Source organism: Antechinus flavipes, chromosome 6, assembly GCF_016432865.1.
Source record: "Antechinus flavipes isolate AdamAnt ecotype Samford, QLD, Australia chromosome 6, AdamAnt_v2, whole genome shotgun sequence".
NCBI lineage: Eukaryota > Metazoa > Chordata > Mammalia > Dasyuromorphia > Dasyuridae > Antechinus > Antechinus flavipes.
In genome coordinates this window covers 178,059,317-178,083,377 of record NC_067403.1, presented here as the reverse complement: position 1 = coordinate 178,083,377, position 24,061 = coordinate 178,059,317, and the positions used below count along the sequence as shown (strand labels likewise).

The 24,061-nt window shown below is 41.3% G+C and overlaps 1 protein-coding gene across 1 annotated transcript in view; it reads right to left on the bottom strand.

Moving 5' to 3' along the window:
- ANXA5 (annexin A5) overlaps positions 1–23,904 on the bottom strand; it is an 87,461-nt gene extending 63,557 nt beyond the window's left edge. The window contains exon 1 of the mRNA XM_051966395.1: positions 23,723–23,904. The gene's annotated coding sequence lies outside the window, so the exon portion shown is untranslated. The remainder of the gene's footprint in view (positions 1–23,722) is intronic.
- Between the last annotated feature and the right edge of the window lie 157 nt (positions 23,905–24,061).

Genomic DNA, 24,061 nt, shown 5'->3' with positions numbered 1-24,061 from the left:
AAAACCAAAAAAAAATGAGAAAAAGAAAGAAAGAAAGAGAGGCAGGCAGGAAGGAAGGAAAGAAGGAAGAAAAAGAGAAAGAAAGAAGAAAGAAAGAAGAAAGAAAGAAAGAAGAAAGAAAGAAAGAAAGAAAGAAAGAAAGAAAGAAAGAAAGAAAGAAAGAAAGAAAGAAAGAAAGAGAGGAAGGGAGGAAGGGAGGAAGAAAGAAGGAAGGAAGAAGAGAGGAAGGGAGGAAGAAGGGAGGAAGGGAGGAAGGAAGGAAAGCAAACATCAACAAAAAAAGGTGAAAATTCTATATTGTGATTCACCTTCAATCCCCATAGTCATCTTTCTGGAAGTATACAGCTCTCTCCATCATAATTCTAGTGGAATTGGCCTAAGTCAGAATTGTTGAAAAGAACCACCTCCATCAGAGTTGATCATCACATAATCTTGTTGTTTCTGTATACAGTGTTCTTTTGGTACTACTTAGCATCTTCACTTAGCATCAATTCATGTAAGTCTCTCCTGACTTTTCTGAAATCATCCTACTTATTGTTTCTTATAGAACAATGACATTCCATAACATTCATATACCATAGCTTATTTGGCCATTCCCCAAGTGATGGGCATCCATTCAATGATTGAATTCAATATTTGAAAAAAAAATTAAATTGTTTTTATATGTAATTGGGAAAATATTTTTTAAATTAATTCTTCTTATGCTGCTATAGATTGATAGCTCTTCTTTAACATATAGTCTTAGAGAAATGTCTTGGCCTGGAGCATATAGCATATAGCTAAGATTATAGGATCACAAAGAAACAGACACATACGGAAGTGGTGATCCTGGGCAAGCCACCTAACTTCTTAATGCTCTAGCCAGGTTTCTAAGACTCCAAGCTACAAAGAAGGTGCCACTTTGAATTGATAGAATAAGTTCCCAGAATTCTTTTTCATCACTGACATCTCAGGTCCAATTCCTTACTCCTTCAAATGATAGCTTTAAAATTAGAAAGGATCTTAGAGGTCTTCTCATCCACTCCCCTCATTTTACAGATGGTTCAGAGACAAAACTTGAACCTCCCTCTTCCTGACTCTGAGTCCAGCCCTGCAGCCACTATACACACTGCCGCTCTGTTTTGCATCATTATTGTTGCTTGTCCTTCGATGACCAACAATGCCACAAGTTATATCTTGACTTGCACATAAATGAATTTAAGTAAGACATTGTTGCACAAAGTCATCAACCTCACTCTCTCTTCCTGAGTCATTGATATCCAGTGGAAGTACAGAAGTCAAGATTGGACAATGGCTTGGGACTCAGAGGATGGTTTTGGCATCTTCATGTGTGACCAAGCTCCATGCTCCACAGCATCTATTCTAGCTGCCTTCGTGGCCATTGGAACAAATTGTTCTCCTCTCATTGTTTTGCTGGGAGAAGTCTTCACGTGCTTAGGATAGACATCCTAACTCATTGATGGGCAGATCACTTACTTTCCATGTGGTTTAAATTAGCCCATCTACCAATCCATTTTCTTGGGATCTAGCTCCCGTGCATGCTACAATTTCTTGGAATTAGAGGTGAGAATTGTGTGAATCAAATGGATGATATCTTTGGTGCTTTGGTGCTGCTTTGGACAGTTCTGAAAACACTGCTTTGCTTGATAAATGTGGATTGAACATAATAGTAATGTTGAATGTTTTTTCCTTTTGCAATTATCATCTAAACAGTTCAGCTATTTTCATTCTCCCCTTTTATACAAATTTCTAATGATTCATTCAATAATATTTATTAAACACTGTTTACATCCAGTCTCTGAGCTAAGACTGTGCTGAAGTGCCACAGTGTCTGATCTCAAGAAGTTTACAAAAGACTGAACCACCTCTGCCAATCCACAAATGAAACTAATTCCACAAGTACAGGGACTGAACTTGTGGTTTTCATTAGTGAGGAAGGTCCCTCTACCAGTAAGATTGGCCCCTCTTCTACAAGTTAGTCTGCATTGCCTAAGCTTCTCTGAGAGCAGAAGTGACTTGCACAGGCCCACTCAGTGAGTATGTGTCAAACATTGGACTTGAGCTCAAGTCTTCTGATGTTCAAAGTCAAGTCTCTATCTGCTACAACCTGGAAACTAAAACATTCAATTAAAAAAAAATTGTCTCCTTGACAAAATTCGATTTTATCCAAAAGTTATCTACCTGCTCATCTCCCCACTCCCTTCCCTGTTCTGCCATTTAAAGTAAAGATAAAAGAGGAAGCCAATAGACAGTTAGCAAGCTCTCTTCCCATTGAAACCTGGCCCAATTTAATCACCTCCCACGGAGATGAATCAATAAGGCTGGCTTTAGGCGGTGCCCTCTGGGAGCCAAATTCTACTGGAGCTGATTGTGCTCAAGGCCTTTCTCATGACTCATATCCCAGAAATCCCACGGGGAGAGAATTTTTTTTTTTTTTTACTTTAAAGAAGGTAAGAGGGAAGAAACACATGAACTCAGATATGTATGTGTGTGAGCTTACAGTCTTCTCCCAGCTGTGTGAGAGTGAAGGGATTGCATTGCTTCAGGGATGATAATGCAGTTTATGTCTATATATAATGAAGAATTGGGAAGATCGGGTAAAGTTCTCACCTGGGATGAAAGATGGAAGAAAATGTGCCACTAATGAGAGCTTTCTCTAGTTTGGGGACCTAGGGCACAGAAGCCTGGATCACACCTTCACATGAAAGAGATGGACAGGGAGCAGCACTGAGTCAGCAGGGGATAATTGCAAGTAGGAAGCACAAAACACAGTCAATAAACATTTATTAATCACCTACTATGTAACAGGTACACTAAATCACTAAACTAAAACACTAAATTACACTAAATGTTGACCAAAGTAGATAAAGTGTTTGACTTGGAGTCAGGAGAAAGTAGGTTCATATTCCATCTTGTGATCACTGGCAAATTATTTGACCTCTCTGACTTTTAATTTCTCTAAGTGTAAAAAATGAGGGGGCTGGACTAATCAGAGCCTAATTATTGCTAACTAGAGGATAAGTTCTGTTGTATTTATGTGGCTCAAGAGTAATCTTCTTCTATCAAAAAAACTTCTATCAAGCTCTAATCCTTGGCCTCTGAAGGTAAGCCCCAGTTGTTTCTTTCTAGTTATGTTTCAAATACAGGTTATTTAGGTTACTAACATTTCAGAGAGCAGTTAACCCAATTTATAACTCAAAGATTTTTAACCTGAAATTATTGCATTTGTTGTTTTCTTTTTCGTTTTTTTTAAATATACAGAGAGAAACAGAAAGAGAGAACTGTTATCCTTCATTTATATTCATTTTGTAAATTGTCTCACAGCAGTAACATGCTAAATACACACAGAGAGACATATATATAGTCCACTTGACTGAACCCTGTATTATTAGTGTTTCTTATGAGATTGCCTCACCTCTTCATCATTTCCAATGTGGATAATATAGTCATTCTCAAATCCCCACAATCACTGTATAACCATAAATGTCAAATCTAATCTGAGTCAGATAATATAACACTATTTGATGTTTTGCAATATTACCAGCTCTAAGAAAGCTGAGCATCTATTTTCAAAATCAATCAGTCAACATTTATTAACTGCCTACTATGTATCAGGTACAATGCTTAGCACAGAGATGGCAGTAAGGAAAGCAATAAGGTTCTTGAGGTTGATAATGTCTGGTCAAAGTTTCCTTTCTAAACTTATAGTGGTCAGATTGTTTGGAGTTTTGATGATCCTCTGGCACTCTGACTTTCACTGATCTATATAGGATAGCATCATGAATTTGGTTGTTCAGTCATTTTGAGTTGTATCCAACTCCCCATGATCCCCATTTGAAATTTTCTTGGCAGAGATTCTGAAGTGGTTTGCCATTTTCTTCTCCCACTCATTTCATAGGTGAGACAACTGAGGCAAATAGAGTTAAATGACTTGTCCAGAGTGACACAGCTAATAAATGTCTAAGATCAGATTTGAACTTGGAAAGATGAGTATTCCTGACTCCAGGATCAGCACTCTATCCACTGGGCCAGCTAGCTGCCCCAGAATTATTTTAGCCTTATTCCTATGCTGATAGCTGTGTCTAAGGACATGGGGGTATCATTTCTTTCAGTGCCCCATACATTGCCACACTCCCCTTAATAAAATTGTTCAAATAAAAAGCAAGATCTTCCAGCTGGAGGTCATGCTTAATTCTATTCTTCACTAAATCACTAATGTTGAGAAAGTAAATCTAGATCCACTATAGTCAGCCCATGAACCACCCATCCAATATCCACCATTACAATCAATAATAACAAACTCATTTCCCTACTAGACCTTATTTTGTAATGAAAATACAGAGCATTGATTTTGAGTCTTTTCAAAAGATATAGCTATTTCTTGCCTTTCTTTTTAATTGTCCTATCAAGAGGATGAGGGTACTTTTAGAGACCACACTATTCTTAAAATAAAAATAGGATAAGATTCTAAACTGCAAAGAAGGCACCACCTTGAGCTAATTGAATAAGTTCCCAGAACTATTTTCACAACTGACACCCTAGGTCTCTACACCTACAGGTTATAGCTTTAGAGCTAGAAAGGACCTTAGAGGTCTTTTCATACTATTTGAAATAGGAATATAATATGAAAATAGGATAAGATAAAAGTATCCGTTGTGGCTAATTTCTTCCAGGGCGCCAGATTTGACTTGTCTATTAAGTCCAAAACAGATGTCTTTTGATATAGCATTATTTGGAACCCCAAAGAAATTCTGAAATAAAGACAAGTATTCTTCTCTGGCATGATGGAAATATTTTGGTTTTAAACCTGGAATTTTGAGAGAATTACCCTCTCTTATTGGCCATCAATAAATAAGAACAAACATTCTGTCTCATTGAAATGTAATACTGCCCTTGTGGCAATCTCATTCATGTTGTCCAGGACATGACAAAAAGGCTGAAGTGTCAGTCACTGTGGCTTTATCACCTGTGTTTGCTCAGACATTCATTTTCCCATCCCAGTTCATATCTCAAACTTGCCCTCATCACATCAAGGACCATCAGTTCCAGAGTTCAATTAAAAACCTATTGGTCCTAAAAAAAATTACTTTGCTTCAGCCTTACACTGATGTATATGTTCAAAGGAAAGAAATCCTTAGAACGGTCTTATTACCCTCAATAGTATCTCTGTGTGATACTAGTTTCCTTAATCATACAAGGCAATCCATTTTAGTACCAATGAGATGTAACCCTGAGCCAAATGCATTTGTTAGATCCAGCAGATACCTCGATGTCTACAGTAATGACAAACGTCCCACAAAAATTTGTGCCCACAGCAACCATTAATTGGCATAAAGGTCTTTGGCACCCGCTGATATATTCATTCCTAGTACTGTAGCTCCCTAATCATTTTGCTAAAACAGGCATAGACCTTAGCCTTGGATGTAAGTCTCTAATTGGAAAGCATATTCTTTTCATCTCTGTTGTAGATTAAATTGGTATTAGGGAAGAAGGGAATGGAATAAACATTTACTAAGCACTTACTATATGCTAGGCCTGTGCTAAGTGCTTTACAAATATTGTCTCATTTGATCTTCCTAACAACCCTGGGAGACAGATGCTGTTTTATCCATAGTTTCCAGTTCAGAAAATGATAAAATGAGAACAAAGATACCATCTTTTGTTTCTCCTCTGTGTCTCTTAATGGACAAGGAAGCAATGTGGGGCCACTATCAAATTTCCCAGGAACTTCGATTCAACCTCTCCAAGACTGCCTTCTAAGGATGTAGAGAATGAGGATACCCATGAGCTGCCCTGATGAAGTTACAAAGTATTAAAATATTAAAGTCTGACCTCCCAGTCAAGATTTACTTGAAAGCACATAAGATTTGATGAGAAAATGTCTTCTATTTATAAATCATCCTATAATTAAATTATATTGATTATGATAAATGATAATTAGCAATCCCAGAAGCAGGGGGGGTTGGGGTAGACATTTAGATCAAAACTTCTATCAATCAACAAATCTTATATTAAGCATTCTCAGTGCGCCAGGTACTTTGCTAAGTGCTACTAAGTAAATAAAGGCAAAAACTTAATTTCCAACAGGAAGAAAATTGGCGAATAACTGTGTACCTACAAAATATATTAGTTGCTGTCCTTCATACTCAAAGAGGACCAAATGATATTGCTATGTTGGGGTCAATGTATAATGTGCCTCACTGTGGCTAATCAGAGCAATACTAGCCTGGGAGGCATTACCATGTATCAGACACAAATAGTCCATATGAACATTTGGGGTGAAGTTGTCCCTAAATTTGTTCCTTTCACATTTCTTTTGAGCTATTGCAATTCTGCTTTGCTCACAGAGCACAGTGCCTTCTTTGATGAAGACAGGCCATACTGGGCTGTCCTCTGTCAATGTCTCACAATCAGTTCCAAAGATCTTTAGAGAGATCTGGAGAGTGTCCTACAAAATATATATAGTGTCAATAGAAAGTAATCTCAGAGGAAAGGCACTGGGGTAGGGTAGGAATGGGAGGAGAGGAGGAGAGACCCAGAAAGATCTCTTTCACAAGTAAGATTTAAGCAGGCAGTAAAAAAAAAAAAAAAATTTTTTAAAAAAATGGATAGATGTCCTGTTCTAGGAATATCGAGGACATGGAATAGGGGATAAGACTAGAAATGTAGAAAGCAGCCCAGATTACAAAAGGCTTTAAATACCAAGCAAGGAATTTTTTATTTGCTCCTAACTATAATAGAGAGAACTTGAGTTAATTGAGAAGGATGGGAGGGATTTTATGGTCAGATTTGTGCTTTAGGAACATTACTGGCAACTGAGTGGAAGAGGGATTAGAGTGGGGAGAGATTTGAGGAAGAGACAGTTGGAAGGCTATTGCAGTAGCCTTGGCATGAGGTCTTGAGAACCTGAGTACCAGAATCCTGGTAGTTACATGAGTGGGAAGAAGAGTGCTTATAGAACAGATTTGACAATGTAGGTGAGTGTATGTAAGGAATCAAGGATGACTCTGAGATTGGAAGATTAGGTAAAGTAGGTGAATGTAGATACCTTCAATCATAATAGAAAAGTATGGGGGAAAGAAGGGTTTTTTAGGGGAAAGATGGTTTCTGGTTTGGATATATTATATTTAAAATGTTTAATGGCCATCCACTTCAAAGTGTCCAAAAGGTGTCTGGTAATGTGTGACTGGAGCTCAAGACTAAGATTAGGGCTGAGTATAAAATCTGCATACCAAATGAGAACTGGGAATTGAGATCACCAAGTGAGATAATATAGAAGGGAAAAAAGAAGAAGGCCCAGAAGCTCCAGAGGCTTAGGGGACATCCACTATTAGATGAAGATTCAGCAAAAGATAATTAGAAAAAAATAGTCAGATAAGAAGAACCAGACAGACACAATGTCTTATAAAGGACCATTTAGAGAAAAGAGACTGTCCAGAAGAGGGTAACCAGCAGTGTTAAAGAGTGTAGAGAGGTCAAGAAAAATGAGGATTAAGCCATTATTCAGGCATTTTTCAACTGAGTCCTAGACTTTGTGACCCCAATTTGAAGTTTTCTTGGCAGAGATACTGGAGTGGTTTGCTGTTTCCTTTCCTAGTTCATTTGACAGATGAGGAAACTGAGGCAAAAAGGGTTAAGTGACTTGTCATGGGTCACACAGTTGGTAAGTGTCTGAATTAGATTTGAACTCAGAAACATTGAATCTTCCTGCACTCTATTGCTCCAGTTAAGCCATTAGATCGGACAATTAAAAAGACAAAAAACAAACAAACAAAAACAAAAAAAAACTTTGAAGAGAGCAGTTTCAATGGATTGCTAAAGATTACAGAAGGTTTAGAAGTGTGAGGAAAGAAGGTAATGGCACCAAACATAAAAATGTCTTCTTAGGGAGTTTGTTTAAATGAGGAGAAAAGAGATATAGGATAATAGCTGGGGGGAATAGTAGAATCAAGGGTAAATTGGGTTTTGTTATTGTTGTCTTTTGGATAGGTGAAACATGACTACTTTTATAGGCATCAGGAGCCAGTCTAAAAGGAAAGGGGGAAGATTAGAGAGAGAATAGAGATGATAAATAAAGCAATCTGCCAGAAAATACAGGAGTTGAATGAAGGCTCCTCAAGAAGGTAGTACAGGTGATTTCTATTCAGGAACAGTCAGATTGTCTCTGACATCCTTTCCAGAAATGATGCTATAGTTCTGTGGCTAAATACAGGGCACTCAGTAACACACACTTAAACATGAGCACTTAGGCTGTTGAGTTTGGAAGCTGGAAAAAACCTTTGAGACCTATCTCATTGAGACTGCTCATTTTACAGATTAGAAACCTCAGAAGCCAAAAAAAACCTCAAAAAAGGTTTTGAGTGCTCAATCTCAAGTCCTAATCCAAGACTTCTAGATTCTTATTATGATGTAATGTTTGACTCCAGGCCAATTAAACTATCCCTTACTAAGTCTTGCTCCAATATCTCCATGAGGCATGGAGGTGATTCCAGACTCTCAAAGTTAAAGGGAAAGTAGTTTCAGGTCCTGTAAATCTAAAAAAGGAAATTGTGAGCCAAATGATTGACTTTTTGTGAAGTAAGTGAAGAAGGACCCAACGAAACTCAGAGAGACCCATGGCCAGAGTAGCAAAGGTATCTTTTGGACACAACCACTCTTTTTTAAAATTTTATTTTATTTTTAATTTATGGAATTAAATAACCATTTCTGTAACAAATTATAATTTTTAAAAGATGACTATACATGAAACTGAAATCTCTTATGTACAATTTGCTATTCCTTTAAAATTTATAACAAAGTTATCATGTATATTTCTTTTTTTTTCCTTTCCTCCCTCTCCCCTGTCCCCACACTAGCAATGGTTATCATTAGACACAAAATAAACACCTTTGAACACAGCCACTCTCAAAGACAGTCTGGAAAGAATGCAGTAGAGGTAGGAGGTATGCAATCCACACTGGTCAAGTTACAGGGCCCATGGACCATGCAAGCAGGGCTCCTACACCAGAAGTGCTTGGAGTACATGAGTAAATGAAATGGAATGTTTCCATATTATAAGAATCAAGGAATATGGACCAAAAGAAAATAAGAGCACTGAGCTTTCACCTCAGTAGCACTGAGCATCCATACTTAAGGACTGCTTGATATATCTAAATCCTTCTATATCATATGCTTCTTAAACTTTTTCTACTTGCAAGCTTTTTTTGATCAACATTTTTATTCAACCTCAGGGTATATAGGTATGTAAAAGAGCTATACAAATCAAACATTTACTGATAGTAAATCATAATTCCATGACTTACTGTCCATTACAAGACCCCATATGGGGCTGTGAACCACAGTTTAAGAAGCTGGGCTCAACACAATAACATTATACATAATAACAGCAAGATTAACAGATAATCGACTATGATAGATTTGGTTTTTCTCAGCAATACCAATCAATCAAGGACAACTCCAGTAGACTTGGGATGGAAAATGCCATCGCATTCAGAGAGAGAATTATGAAGACTGACTATGGATTGAAGCATAGTATTTTTACCTTTTCTTGTTTATTTGTTTTTTCCTTCTCATGTTTTTTTTTTTTTTTCCTTTTGGTCTCATTTTTCTTGCACAACATGACAAATATGGAAATATGTTTAAAAGGATTATACTTTTATAGCCTATATTAGATTGTTTGCTGTCTTAGGAAGGGGAGGTAAAAGCAGAAGGGGGAAGAATTAGAACTCAAATTTTACAAAAATGAATCCTGAAGACTATATTTATATGTATTTGGAAAAATAAAATGCTATTGAAAAAAAATTTAAATTAAAAAAATTTTAAAACGTGATTCTATGGAACTTTTTCTTGGCTACATCCTAATTCTAACTTCTTCCACTTTATACCTTTTAGCTAAGAGCAGTCTGTACATTTCTCTCTTTTTCCATTTCCTGCAGCTTGGTTTGACAGATGTTCAATTCCCGCTTTCCTCATCGTTCCTCCCAACATAAACACATTTCTCATTCCATGGCACACACGTCTCTTGCCCAAAGACACAAATATTTGGTCCACATATAGTCCTCAGAACTTTGAATTAATAAGAAACCAGAAACAGTTTTGAGATGTATAATACTAGTTTTATTCATTTGCCTAGACCAAGAGAAGATGCTGGCCTACCTAAAGAGTAAACAAATTTCTCCAACCCAAATTTCTCCCTTACCTGACAGCTACACAGATTGAAAATTTACCCTCTGGGTACTGGACAATAATGATGCCTCTCTTAAAAAAAACAAAAAACCCACCATAGAAAGAAAAGAATATTATAGAAGCACGTTTTAATACAAAAAAAAAAAAAAAAAAGAACAGAAGGGAGGTCAGAAAAAGAAACTGACAAGCAGGGCAGCTTCAAAACTAATCTGTTGAATTTATTTTGTGTTTTTTTAAAAAACAAGTTGTATGTCATAGAGATTTGTAGTTTGATATGCAATATTATTTTTTCTGTTCTTAGGTATGAAACTATATACATAGTTATTGATTTTTGTCAAGTTCAGAATAACAGAAAATAATTTTTTGAAATAAAAAGAATAATGATATCTTGAGATTAGTTTCTTGGGGTTCCCTTTTCAAGCTTCTCTTTTTAGATACTTATATACCCAAGGAAAAGTAACAAATTAAGGGACAGTAATTATTTATCGTGTTTTATACCATCATGTAAATTGATATACTAGTTCCCTTTCCTACATAGCTGAGATCAGAACAGTAAGGGAATAGTAGTACTTTACTTTTTTTTTTTTTAACTAAGTGAGAAACACCAAAGAGAATAAATATGTCCATATACATTTGTAGACAAGTTTAGACATAAGATTATAAATTCCTAGTATATACAACTTCCTTTTTTTAAGTACACAACAAACTCCACAAATCACTTTTAAAGCTGTCCTATTTGTCTATGATTCCTTCTGGCTTTATTTCTGTCCTCTTCTATGTCTTTTTGAAAAAAGTACTTTCCAAAATCCTCTTTTTCTTTCTTTTCTTTTTTCTTTTTTCCCTTTTTTTGAGCCAATACAGTGTCTACCTCTTCTATCCCTCTTCCCAAATAAAAAAGTAAAACAAAATCTTTATAACAAATATATATAGTCAAGCAAAACAAATTCTCACATTGTCCATGTCCAAAAACGTACAGTCTATCAGTAAGTGTGGGTAGCATGCTTCATCAAAGACCCTCTGAAATCATGGATAGTTGACCCGTCCGGCGGGGCGTCAATTGTGAGTCTCAAGGTGGAGCATTACCTGTGAGGCAAAAGCCTGTGAGGCAAAAAAGCCTGGGGATGGGAAGAACAAAGGAGGGAGACTACTCAGTGGGGTATAAAGCAGCTCGAGTTTATTGCGGCACACAACTCAGCTTATATAGGGTGGCTCAGGAATGTCACGTATGTAGAAATGCAGTTACACAATGCACAATGTATAGAAGAGAGGGGGGGGGAGAAGGCTGGGGTCTTGTGATGAGGGTCAAAAATTCAGGGGTCCGTTAGCAGATGGTGATTGATGTCAGCACATCCTATGGTTGACGTGTGAGAGTGAAGTTCCGGAGCCGGGAAGCGGATAATGATCTCAGCACAATGCACAAAGGTGTTGACACAGTTGTCGTTTATTAGCTCAGACCTAAGGGTATGGGGCCCCTGGCATGTCCCCCTTTTTTCTTTTAGCAGGGTGGGTAGCCTGTCTTAGGCTATGTGACCGGCCTCCGATTGTGGGGAGTGAGCGCTGACATACAGCCAATGTTACAATGCCTTAGCATCGTCAATCATTGGAAAGGAGGATGCATGCCACCGAGTGCTGTCTTAGGTCGTCGGGGTCAGCCACACCAACTCGGGGGTACGCCATGCCGGACCCTGTCTCAAGCGGGAGGCCTGACCTCTCGAGGTTGCCCGTCATGGCACTGGCGTGGTCTTACTGCCATGGCTCCAAAATTAGAAGTAATAAGTCAACCTCAAAGCATCCACCACCCGGGGTCACACTAATCCCGTCATTGGCTAGACCACCGCCTGCTGAAATGGGGGGCACAGCCTAGACCCGACCCGTCAGTACCAAGGCTCTTCTAGCAACTGGTCATTGAATCTCAGTGGGCCTTCGATGGGCTCCATCTCCAATCCTGGTGAGTGATCTTCAGCAGAAGCAAGGCCAGACAGACAGTGGTAAAAGATATGTGCTTTCTTGTTAATGGCTGCGTCCACCTGAGACTTAACAAAGGTTGTTATTTTGTTAAAGGCCCAAGGGCCAAAGGAGATTAAAAGAAGGAGGCCTATAAGTGGTCCGAGGAGGCTAGCGAGGAGGGTGGAGAGCCAAGGGGAAGTAGAGAACCAATTTTGGTACCAGGATTCTTGCTGTTCCCTTTCTTTTTTCCTTTTTTCTAAGCTATCTCTGACCTTCTGTAAACTGTTTTCAACAAGGCCAAGTTTATCTGTATAGAAGCAGCATTCTTCTTTAAGCGCTGCACATAAGCCTCCTTGTTGTAAGAAAAGGAGGTCTAAGCCTCTTCTATTTTGCAATACCACTTCCGCTAAAGAGGCAACCGAATCTTTGAGATGTTGAAGGCCTGTTTGCAATTCTTGAAGGTCTTTGTCTATGGCAGCACTGAGTTGATGATATTGGTTATTAGATTGAATGAGGGAGGCTATGCCAGTTCCCGTGCCTGCTGCTCCTAGGCCTAAAAGGATAGTTAATGTCAGTGCTGCTAAAGGCTCTCTTTTTTGTCTGGATAGGATGGTCAGCCCTCTATCCCAAATCGTTAGAAAATCCTCGGTCGGGTAAATGGTAACATGAGGGAATAAGGCAACAAGGACCAGTAGTCCCTTTGTTGGAGAAAGTGGGAGGTTTCTATAAAAGTAGTAAGGCCTGTGGAACAAGCAAAGTAAGATCCATCGGGGGCGGACACATATGCGGAGGATAGTGAGATTGTGACAGAAAAGTTACAAATGTCATTTAGCTGCAGAGGGGGAAGCATATCAGGGCCTAGGAGGCAGGTCCCCAGGCCTGAGATCTTACTGAGAGTTAATCCTTGTCTTTCTTCCAGTCTCCATCTGAGAGAGGAGGAATCATTTGTGAATATAGGAATACCAAAATGAGCCAGTCCTTCATAAAAGGGAGGGGTTGAAGAATAACAGATCCAGCATTCCTCCAAGTAGGAGGTTAAGTTGATGAATAGCCTGTATAGAAGCATTTACTAGTGATAGTATAATAGAAGTGGGAGGGGAAGGTCCTGAGGGAATAGTAGGGTGAAACAGGGGTGGAAAAGGGGTTGGTAGGGGGTTTGGTGGGGATGATGAGGGTGTAGGAGAGGGGTGAGTGTTGCGAGGGGGGTGATTGTCTCTGGGTGTTTCAGGTTTATGATCATAGTTGGGACGGAGTTCTTGATTGGGTCCTATTGCAGCTGGGGAAGGAGGTGCGGGAAGGGTTTTTAAAAGTTTGATAGTAAATGTTAGTCTTTGTATAGTCTAAGGCCCCATGTAGCCCCCCTGGCCCATGAAGAGTACTTCTTCCCGGGTTCGGTGAATGTGATTTTTAAAGGATGGCACCACCCTGAGCATTCAGACAGGGTGGTTGTGGTGTGCGGGTTAGGATATTGGGGATTGCCATAGCCTGCAGATCCTAGCAAGGGGCGATCGTGAAGTGGGCCAAGATTGTGGGAATAGTTGGCCTATAATATAATAAGATCCCATGAGGAGGGTGGGCGCCAATAGGTGTCGCCTGTTGTCTCGCATCCCCAAGAGGCACAGAAATGATCACAGGCATCCCCACACTTATATGTGAGCGAGCGGGGTCTATGTTTGGAGCCGGGGCACACATATAGGGGATGTTGACGAAGCTGTGTTCTTCTTCGTTGAGAAGTACATCCTCCCCAAGAATATTTGTCTCCCTGAGCCTGCAAGGGGGCATATGGCCCGTGGAAGTCTTGGATGTCCCAACCTGCTGCCCCTTGTGCTAACTTACATAGGTCAGGGTACAGGGTGGGCCACCAGTCAAAAGTGGAGAGTTGTGAGGTACTCCAGATAATGTCTCCCCAATTATTTTTTACTACCCATGTGTAGTTGTATAAGGTGTATGGGGAGGCGGTTATCAGGCTTATGAGCCCTAAAAGCAGTCCTGCAGAGGGTATCATGGATAGAGTGAGTGGGTGATCACACTGGGCAGGGAATAGAAAATTTGGATTTGCAACAGCAGGCAATAGCAAGGAGAATGAGAATTGACAGAACAACAATGATACCTATAAGCAAGGGCTGGAGATACATTACCAAGGTACCAGCTTCCTGAGGGGATGGGGATATTTGGTTATCTTCAAGAAAGCAAAAATAAAATTTCTCAGGGCTATTCCCTGGGTAGGTTAAGGGGTTTAATCAGGCGCCATCTGGCATTTTGAGCTTGAGAGTCATAGACACACGCATGTCCTTTTCCCCATATAAGAACAGGGTCAGGGCCATGCCATTGATTGGTAAGGGGGTCTTTCCATTTTACTTGTGCATAATTATTTGCTGTGGAGGGATGCCAGAGGCAATCCGCTGCAGATTTTCCTCTTACATCTAGGGTTAGATAATTGAGCACGAAGAGTGCATGATTTAACAACGTTTTGTAATTACCAGCTCGTGAATAAAGAATCTCAGGACCAGATTGTAATTTTGAAATCATTCTTTTCAGTGTCTGATGAGCTCTTTCAACAATACCCTGACCTTGAGGGTTATATGGGATGCTAGTGATGTGTTTAATACCCATGTGTGCGCAGAATTGTTTAAAGGAAGAGCTAGTATATCCTGGACCATTGTCCGTTTTAAGGATTTTAGGCTTAGGCGCGGAAACCAAGGAGGCCATGATATGGCCGATGACATGTTTGGTAGCTTCCCCTGTTTGCAGAGAAGCAAAAAGGAAGCCACTAAAAGTATCAATAGAGACATGAATGTATTTAAGTTTGCCAAATGGTGTGAAGTGGGTAACATCCATTTGCCAAAGTTCTCCAGGAACAAGACCACGGGGATTAACTCCTAAGTGTGGCTCGGGTAGAAGTACTAGACATCCCGGGCATTGTTTAACTATTTGTCTGGCTTGTTCTCTAGTAACCCTGTAATGTTGGCGCAAAGTATGAGCAATTAAGATGGTGCAATTCATGTGCTTTAGTGGCGGCATCAACAGGGGAAGCATTTAGAACTGTTGCCAGGAGGGCTTGCTTGGAGGCTAGATCTACTACGCTATTGCCTTCGGTTAGAGGGCCAGGGAGATCGGAGTGTGCTCTAATATTACAAATAAAGAAGGGGTAACTCCTATTCAGGATAAGTTTTTGTATTTGGGAAAACATGGGGGAAGCATTAGTAGAGGGCTTGATATAAGGGACTGTTTCAAGCAATGGAATAGAATTGGCAATATATGCACTATCAGTGTAGATATTCATTGGTCCGGGGATATTTTCAAAAACCCAAAGCATGGCTGCTAATTCTACAAGTTGGGCTGAAACATAGGGTGTATGGAATGAGGTGAGGACCGCATCAACTGTGACCGCGGCGGTGCCTGAAGAAGATCCATCAGTAAAGATTAGGTGAGCCTTTTTTAGAGGGGTTGTTTTGGTGATACGTGGAAAGGTTACTGGGGTTTCTTTGAGAAATTGAATGAGTTTATCTGGGGGATAATGGTTATCAATGGTCCCTTGATAGGAGACGGAGGCAGTAGCCCAGGCGTCATTATTTTGTTGAAGCCAAGATAGCTGTGTACTAGTATATGGGCAGACAATGTGGTCAGGATCTTTTCCAAAAAGTTTGACAGACAGAGTCCTACCTTCCTGCAAGAGATCTGCTGTAAGGAGTGTATAGGTGGAGAGTACTTTATTAGTGTTGCTGGACTATGGATCCAATACAGGGGCATTTCCTGCCATAACAGTCCAGTGGGAGAAAAAGTTGTGGAAAAAATGAGAAGCCATAATTTTTTCTGGGGGTTATAGTATCCCATTTTTTGGATAGAAATAGCCTGGTTAACTTTCTGCAAGGCAGCTTCACCTTCTACAGTCATAGTGCGTGATGAGGTTGGGTTAGGATCTCCCTTTAAAATATCAAAAAGGGGTTTGAGATTTCCTGTAGTTAATTTTAAGTAGGGGCATAACCAATTTATGTCTCCCAATAATTTCTGGAAATCATTTAAGGTGTGAAGATGGGCGGTGCGTATCTGGGTTTTTTGGGTTATTACATGACTGAAATGTAGTTCAAACCCAAGAAAAAATTGAGGGGAAGTGAATTGCACCTTTTCTGGAGAAATATGCAACCCTCTATTTTTTAAAGCTATTATCAATTGATGTGTGATTCTAGATAATTTGTGTTCAGAGGGTCCGGCAATAAGAATGTCATCCATGTAATGGATTATATAGAGTTGGGGGTATTGCAGTCGGAAGGGGTCTATTGTTTGGGCAACATATTTCTGACAAAGGGTGGGACTATTAGTCATGCCCTGAGGGAGGACTTTCCAATGAAAACGGGGGGAGGGACCTACGCAGTTAGTGATAGGAATGGTGAAAGCAAACCTTTTGGAGTCCTCGGGGTGTAGAGGGATAGAAAAAAAGCAGTCTTTGAGGTCTATAACAATTTTATGAAAGCCTGCAGGGATTGCTATAGGGGTGGGTAGGCCTGGTTGTAGGGCTCCCATGGGGATCATGGTTTTATTTACTGCTCTTAGATCATGGAGTAATCTCCATGAGCCTGATTTCTTTTTCATGATAAAAATTGGGGTGTTCCATGGTGAGTTAGAGGGTTCTATGTGACCTGCGGTTAATTGTTGTTGGATTAAAGTCATTGCAGCCTCTAGTTTTTCTTTTGGAAGGGGCCACTAGTCAATCCAGACGGGAGTATCAGATTTCCATGTGATTTTATCCGCCTGTAGGCTGGGAGGACCAGTGGCCCTTATGAAAAATGGTTTTGAAAACCAAGGCCAGTGTGGCCGGGGTGTGGGTGTATTTGCAAAGGCTGAGTGATACCTTGATTACTTTTCCCTAGCCCCTGACAAGGGAGGAATCCCTGGCTTAACATTTGTTCCGTGACAATGGAATTGGGGCTGCACATAATGATTCCCATTTGCAAGAGGACATCTCTTCCCCACAGGTTGACAGGGAGATTTGGAACTACAAAAGGGCGGACTGTTCCTTTGTTGCCTTCTGCGTCTTCCCAGTTTAACAGCTGAGAGGATTCCATGGTGTTACAGGTCTGTCCTATGCCTTGTAAATGTGTGAGTGAAGGCTGCAGGGGCCAGGTGGTGGGCCAATGGGTGGCAGAAATGACTGTAGCGTTGGCTCCCGAGTCAATCAGGCCTGAGAAGGGTTTGCCCTGTAATTTAAGTGTTAAGGTGGGTCTTTCCTGAGACAGGGCCTGGACCCAATAGATGTCTGAAGATCCGGGTGTGGATTTCCCCCTTCGGGCCGTGAATGCCGGAAAAGTGGTGTCCAGGGGGAGTGGTAAGGCTTGGGCTAAGCGTTGATGGGGCTGGATTTCAATAGTGTTTTTTATGGCTGAAGCTATAACCTTAATCTCCCCTTCATAGTCATTATCAACCAGTGTGGGATGTATCATGAGCCCCTGAAGGGTGAAAGAGGCGCGGCCAATGACAAGGAAAAAGGATTTGTAAGGAGGGGGGCCATAAACGCCCGTGGAGAGGGCTTGAGGGCCATCCTCAGGTCTCAGTATTGCGGGGGTAGTGGTATACAGGTCCACTCCCGCGCTGCCTGTTGTGGCTCTAAAGAGTTGTGGGCGGGCAGGGACCCCGTGGCTGTCTGAACAGGTCCTTGAGGGGTCCGGGGCGGACCCCGTCGGCCGTTTCCCGACAACGGGGACAAGGGCTTTCCTTCCACATCGTGTGTGGACCGGCAGGTATTATTCCAATGATATCCTCTCCTACATCGGGAGCATAGTGTGGCAGGCGCTGTGCGTCGATTCGGGACAGCGGGGGCATTGTAATTAGGGTTGGAAGGGCACTGCCTAGCAAAATGTCCCTCCGTGCCACATTTAAAACATGTTTTTGGAGCTCCAGAGTGTTGAAAAGCAGCTCCTCTAGCTAGATGGATCGCTTGGGACATTTTAGCCAATGTAGGGTCAATATCTCTACATAATTTAATCATGTCATTCAAATTCTTCTCTTTCCATTGGCCGCGTAAAGCGGCGCGGCAGGGCCCATTAGCATTCTCATAAGCCAATCTTTTAACAATTTGATCATCTGCTGCCTCAGTTCCCAGCGTTCTTTCAGCAGTCTCTAGTAATCGGCTAACAAACTCAGAATAGTCCTCTTGGTTCCCCTGTAGCACTTTATTTAACGGGGCAAAGGGCGAACCTGTGGTGGGGAGAGCTCTCCAGGCGTCAGTAGCGGCCACCGCCGTTTGTGATAAAATCCCTAGGGGTAGGCTCCTCTGCTTATTTTCAGAGGCGTATTTACCTCGGCCTACTAATTTATCAAAAGTCCAGTTTTTAGTAGAAGTGGACCGAAGGTTTTTCTTCTGGGTGGCTTCACATCTATCAAAGAAGTCTGCTTTCCAGGTAAGGAATTGTCGCCTGGAAAGAGCTTCTTGCACTACTCTTATCCATTCCCCTGGTAATAAGTATCTGTCCTGCCCAATAGCTTCAAGAGCTGACAAGGTGAACGGGGCGTTCGGGCCATAAGTTTTAACAGCTGAATGCAGGTCCTTAATACTTTTGAATTTAATAGTTTTATATTTATTCCTTTCACCGATTTGTTCTCCCTCGCTATCACCGTCCGAAGCGTGGGCACCTCCCTCTTCTTCCTCGGAACCCTCCTGGTCTGATTCCTGTTCTTCCTCGCCTATATCACTTTTACCTGCCTGAGGCTTTTTTTTGTCCTGACTCCTTGGAACTGGGAAAGCCATAGAAGTGGGTAGAGTTTTGTTATTGCGGGAAGTCTTTCTAGAGGGTGTTTTGGGATGGCCTTTTGACTGTTTTTCCTTACCAAGGTCTTTAAAGAGAGGGCTAGAAGGCGGAATATAGGAGAAAGATTCTTTGAGAGAATGTTGTAAAGCAGAGAGTTCCTTAGTCAATCGGGCAAATTGGGTCTGTAAGTCTAAGACTTCTCTGAGTTCATGCACCCGTCTAGTTAGATCCTCTTTTGCGGAGGTTAAGTCTGGGGGTGATGAAGCAGGAGGGGGGAAAGAGGGAGGAGGAGGGGGAACAGGAGGAGGAGGAGGGAAGGAGGGAGCAGAGGGCTGATAATTATTTCCAAGAAAAAAATCCTGGGGATTGTAAGCCGTAGCCTCTGTTACTAATTCGGCCCTGTTGGCACCATTAAGGGACTCATCGTTGTTACTTTCGATTTTAACAACGCTCTTAGAGACGTTTGGAAAAACAGAAAAGGAAAGGTTGTGTTCGCCGGGAGGGGGGGGGGAGTGTGTGGGAAGAGGAGGATAGATAGATTTTGGTCGTGGAGGTGGGATATCAATAATTACTGATGGGGGTCGAGTGGGGGCTTCTGCCTTCTCTTTTGGACTTAGCTTTTCTTTTGGAAGGGACTGCATAGAGGCGGTACGAGACAGCGGCCGTAGATAAGATTCGGCACTTATGACCAACTGTGGCACCTTGCCATCGCAAGAGGCACTTTCCGCCACTTCATTTATTAAGGTCCAATAGGGGAAAACATTAATGGGAATAGATTCAGGCCTCTCTGCTTCAAGTAAATTATTCAGATCGCACCCCACTTTCTGCCACTTAGCGGGATGTATTTCGGTGCCATTAACTATGAACCAAGGGCAGACTTTGTCAATATAAATAAAGAATTTTATAAGGTCTTTCTTTCTGACTTTAACTCCTTGTTTCTTGAAACTCTCCTTAAGGTCCTTAATAAAGGCCTGTTCTTTGGACAAATGAGATCCCATGAATGCGACAGACGATCACTTACCTTTCACTTGCGGGGTACAGAGTAGACGTAGGGCGTAGCCGGGTCTTCTCGGAGCGGATTCTCTGGGGTCCGGAGGAAACTTCTGCGCAGTCTGTTGGGTTAATGTCCACTTCGAAGCCCCACGTTGGGCGCCAGTTGACCCGTCAATAGTGAGTCTCGAGGTGGAGCATTACCTGTGAGGCAAAAGCCTGTGAGGCAAAAGCCTGTGAGGCAAAAAAGCCTGGGGATGGGAAGAACAAAGGAGGGAGACCGCTCAGTAAGGTATAAAGCAGCTCGAGTTTATTACAGCACACAACTCAGCTTATATAGGGTGGCTCAGAAGTGCCACGTATGTAGAAATGCAGTTACACAATGCACAATGTATAGAGGAGGGGGGGAGGCTGGGGTCTTGTGACAAGGGTCATAAGTTCAGGGGTCCGTTAGCAGATGGTGATTGATGTCAGCACATCCTATGGTTGACTTGTGAGACGTGAAGTTCCAGAGCCAGGAAACGGATAGACAGCGATCTCAGCACAATGCACAATGGTGTTGACATAGTTGTCGTTTGTTACCTCAGACCTAAGGGTATGGGGCCCCTGGCACCGCCCTAGTTTGATGACCCCTGAAATCTATCCTAAGCATCAATAAATGTTTTTGGCAATAATTGTATTGAGATATTCAGAGCTATTTCCCATGAAACTGGACAATCTGTCCTGTTTTAAAGTTATGCAGGATCAGTTGCCAGGTTGGGAATAAAGAACCAAAAATTAAAGGCAATTGATTGAAAATTCTTTGAACTATCCAATGAAAAATAAGATGTGAAAGGTTTTACATAGCGGGGAGTTATTCTTCATGAGCAGTCAGCCAATTATCATGCATGTTACCACCCCAGCAGATATCTCCAGAAAAAGTAGCTTATCTCCCTCAGGGAGTTCTGCCAAGATAATTTCATAGAGATCCTTCAGTGGAAAAAGCAAAGAAAAACCCAAAGTTTCCACTCAGTAATAGAAAAACTGATTCACCTTTTGTGTGCATCTGAAGTGGGAATACATAAACAAGAATAATGAAAGCATTATGAATACTCTGTGGGACACTTTTGTGTGGATCTCTTATCTGGCCATACAACATCAAAGAATTATCATGAAACTGATGTACACTGAACCTTTTTTTTCCTCAGTTAACCAAAATGAATTCTGTTTTAAAGTTACAACATATCAAAATGAACTTTCATGAGATGGAATATAGCTGGAACCCTTACAAATCCCATTTTACAAATTTTTAAAAATCCTTCCTCCTGCACTTGAACTTTTTTTTTTTTAATGGGGAATGTGCTATACTGGGAAAAGCATTAGCTCCAGAATCAGAAGTGGCAACTGGACTTAAGATTTCAATGACATAAAGAACTCCCAGATAAAAAGACTCCCTCTACAATATAGATCAGCCTTTTTCAATAATTTATAGTTTTAGAAAGGTACTTAGAACACTGAAAGGTTATGTGATTCACCAAGACACTGTGACCTCAATTTTTTTGGCTTCAAGGACAGCTTTCTATCCACTACTTTCTATCATAATGCTACCAAATCAAAGGAAATGAGTTCAAATCTTAGTTTAGTCATTTAGTATGTATGTAACTTGGAGCAAGTGACTACTCCTGGATAGCCCCCAATTTCCTCATCAGTAAAATGAGAAGGCTGGATGTAGGAAGGAAGATAACATGTATAAGCACGTATATAAATGTAACACTAACAGGGTGAGATTTTTAAATAGTAATCCAACAATATTCTAAAACAATTCTAAAATTCTGTTGTCAATCTTGGTTATCACCCTCAAGGTGATAAAGAAAAAGTCAGAACTCGTCTCACCAGTTTCTACTAAGTGAAGCAATCCAAAAAATATATAAAATACACAACTTGGAAGCAAACGGGAATTGTTTCCTCCCCTCCAGTGAGGATGAGACAGAAATCCTTCCTCCAATGGAAAAAAAGTCAGTCCCCACCCACTATATTGAAATAGGAGAAACTTGTCTAAAAATTAAAGGAAGCTGAGAGGAAAATATCAGCTCACATGACCACAATGAGCTGTACTGACTCTGGTTCCAAAGTCAGTTGTTTGTGGGATGGCTCATTTTTACACACAGAAAAGGAAAAGGAAGGGAGTGTTGGGGGAGCAGGGGAACCACCCAAATCACTGCCTAAGGGCCCTAACTGTACTTCCACTCAACCAAAGTAAGGAAGGAAATTTAAAAAAAAAGAAAAAAGAAAAAAAGAGAGTAGAGAGAGGTCACCACGTCAGAAGAATCCAAAAAAAAGAGATTGTATTAAACTAGTTTAAAGTTCCGTTCATCCTCTTTTTAAACAATTCACAGCTTATAGAAGAATGAGCTCTACATGGATAGTCAGAAGACATGTGTTTAAATTCCAGCTCCATGGGAGCCCAGGTAGGGCAGCTAATGTCTCCAGTTTCTTTCTCTTTAAAATGAGGGAGTGAGATGAAATTGTTATTAAGACCCCTTCTTGCTTTAAATCTAAGATTAGTAAAGAGATGGGCAGAGCCTGGGATTTAATAAATACAGGGAACTCCCTGGATGAGGAAACTCCCTCTGTCAATGAAAGTTGGCACCTTCTCTGCAATTTAAGAGTCTCAGTGAAAACTGCCCAGGGATGAGAGGTTATGACCTGTATAGGGTCACACAAGCCAGGTGGTCTTTCTGGCTCCAAGATCAATTCTCAAACCACAAAGCCGTACTGTCTACTCTTAAAACGATAATAAATTTAGCTACCTAAACTAAATACTATAACAATATAGTTATAACTAAAACAATAATAAACATTTACTCTAATTCAATAACATTAAATAGAAGATTGGGAAAGTAAAACTCTAATTCAATAACATTAAATAGAAGATTGGGAAAGTAAAGGACATTATCATGATGGTTGCTGAGATGTAAAGAAAAGATGAACAGGACCTACAATAGAAGAGAATAAAGAGACAGATTAGTAGTATCTTTCTTAAAGACCCAATCACCCAACTTTCCCATTCCCAAGGAGAGATGACCCTGAAGACTTCAAAAGTACCGGGATTAACATATAAAGGACTGCTTGCCATCTAGGGGAGGGGGTGGAGGGAGGGAGGGTGAAAAAAAATGGGAAAAGAAACGAGTGCAAGGAATAATGTTGTCAATATAAAGTAATCATTAAATAAAAAATAAAAATTAAAAATTAAAATAAAAATTAAAAAAAAAGAGAATAAAAAAAAAGTACCGGGATTAATATACATCAAAAGAAATAAGATAGAGCTGCCTTCATCACTACATCTCCCCCATAGGACAGGTTGAGTTGGGAAGTGGCATCTGTAACTAAAGATTCAAACCAGGCACAGGGATGGGACCTTAATCTGGAGGGAAGACAAAGTGGCGCCCCACCCCTGCTCCCCGCCCAAAGGATGCAAGCATGGGGAGAAATCTGGGGATCACCTAGTCATAGGATTCAGAGGGAAGGCTGCATAAAGGTCACCTAGACCGCCTGCGCCCCTCGATTTTACAAGGAAGAAATTGAGGTCCAGAGAAGTGAACTGATTTATTCAGTTACACTGGTGTAGCAAAGGTAAAATTTGTATCCCGATCCATTGTTCTTCCCACTGGGTCATCACAATGCTTTTTTTCTTTTTTTTTTTTGGTAGACGCGAAATTTCAGGTTCAGGAGGGGAAGGGATTCGCTCAAAGTTAGCAGGTGGCAAAGTTGGGATTTGAACCCCAAGACTCGTGGGCGCCCAGTTAGTGTTCTCTGCGTCTCTCAATCCCCGGGGAGAACCTGGCCCGACTGGGGGCTTGCTCTCCGAGAAGACGTACCTTTAGTGTCTTGTTCTCAGACGTGCCCGGAGGCTGACGGTGCTGCGCTGGCTAGCGCTGGGGTGAATTGGGCTGCGCTGGGCTAAGTTGGGCTAAGCTGGACCTGGACGGGCGGCGGGCCGGGATGCAGCAACAGCAGCCGGAGGAAGGACGCGAGAGGAGAGACTTGGCGCAGCAAAGGCGGACCCAGACTTCACTCCGCAGCCCCAACCCCGAGGCCAGCCCCACCCAGGCCTTCGGCCCCGCCCCCATCTCTGCCCCGGCCCCCCGCCCGGTCCGGTCCCACCCCCGCGGGCCGGCCCGCCCCGGCCAGCCCAGGCGCTTGCGCTTGCTACAGTG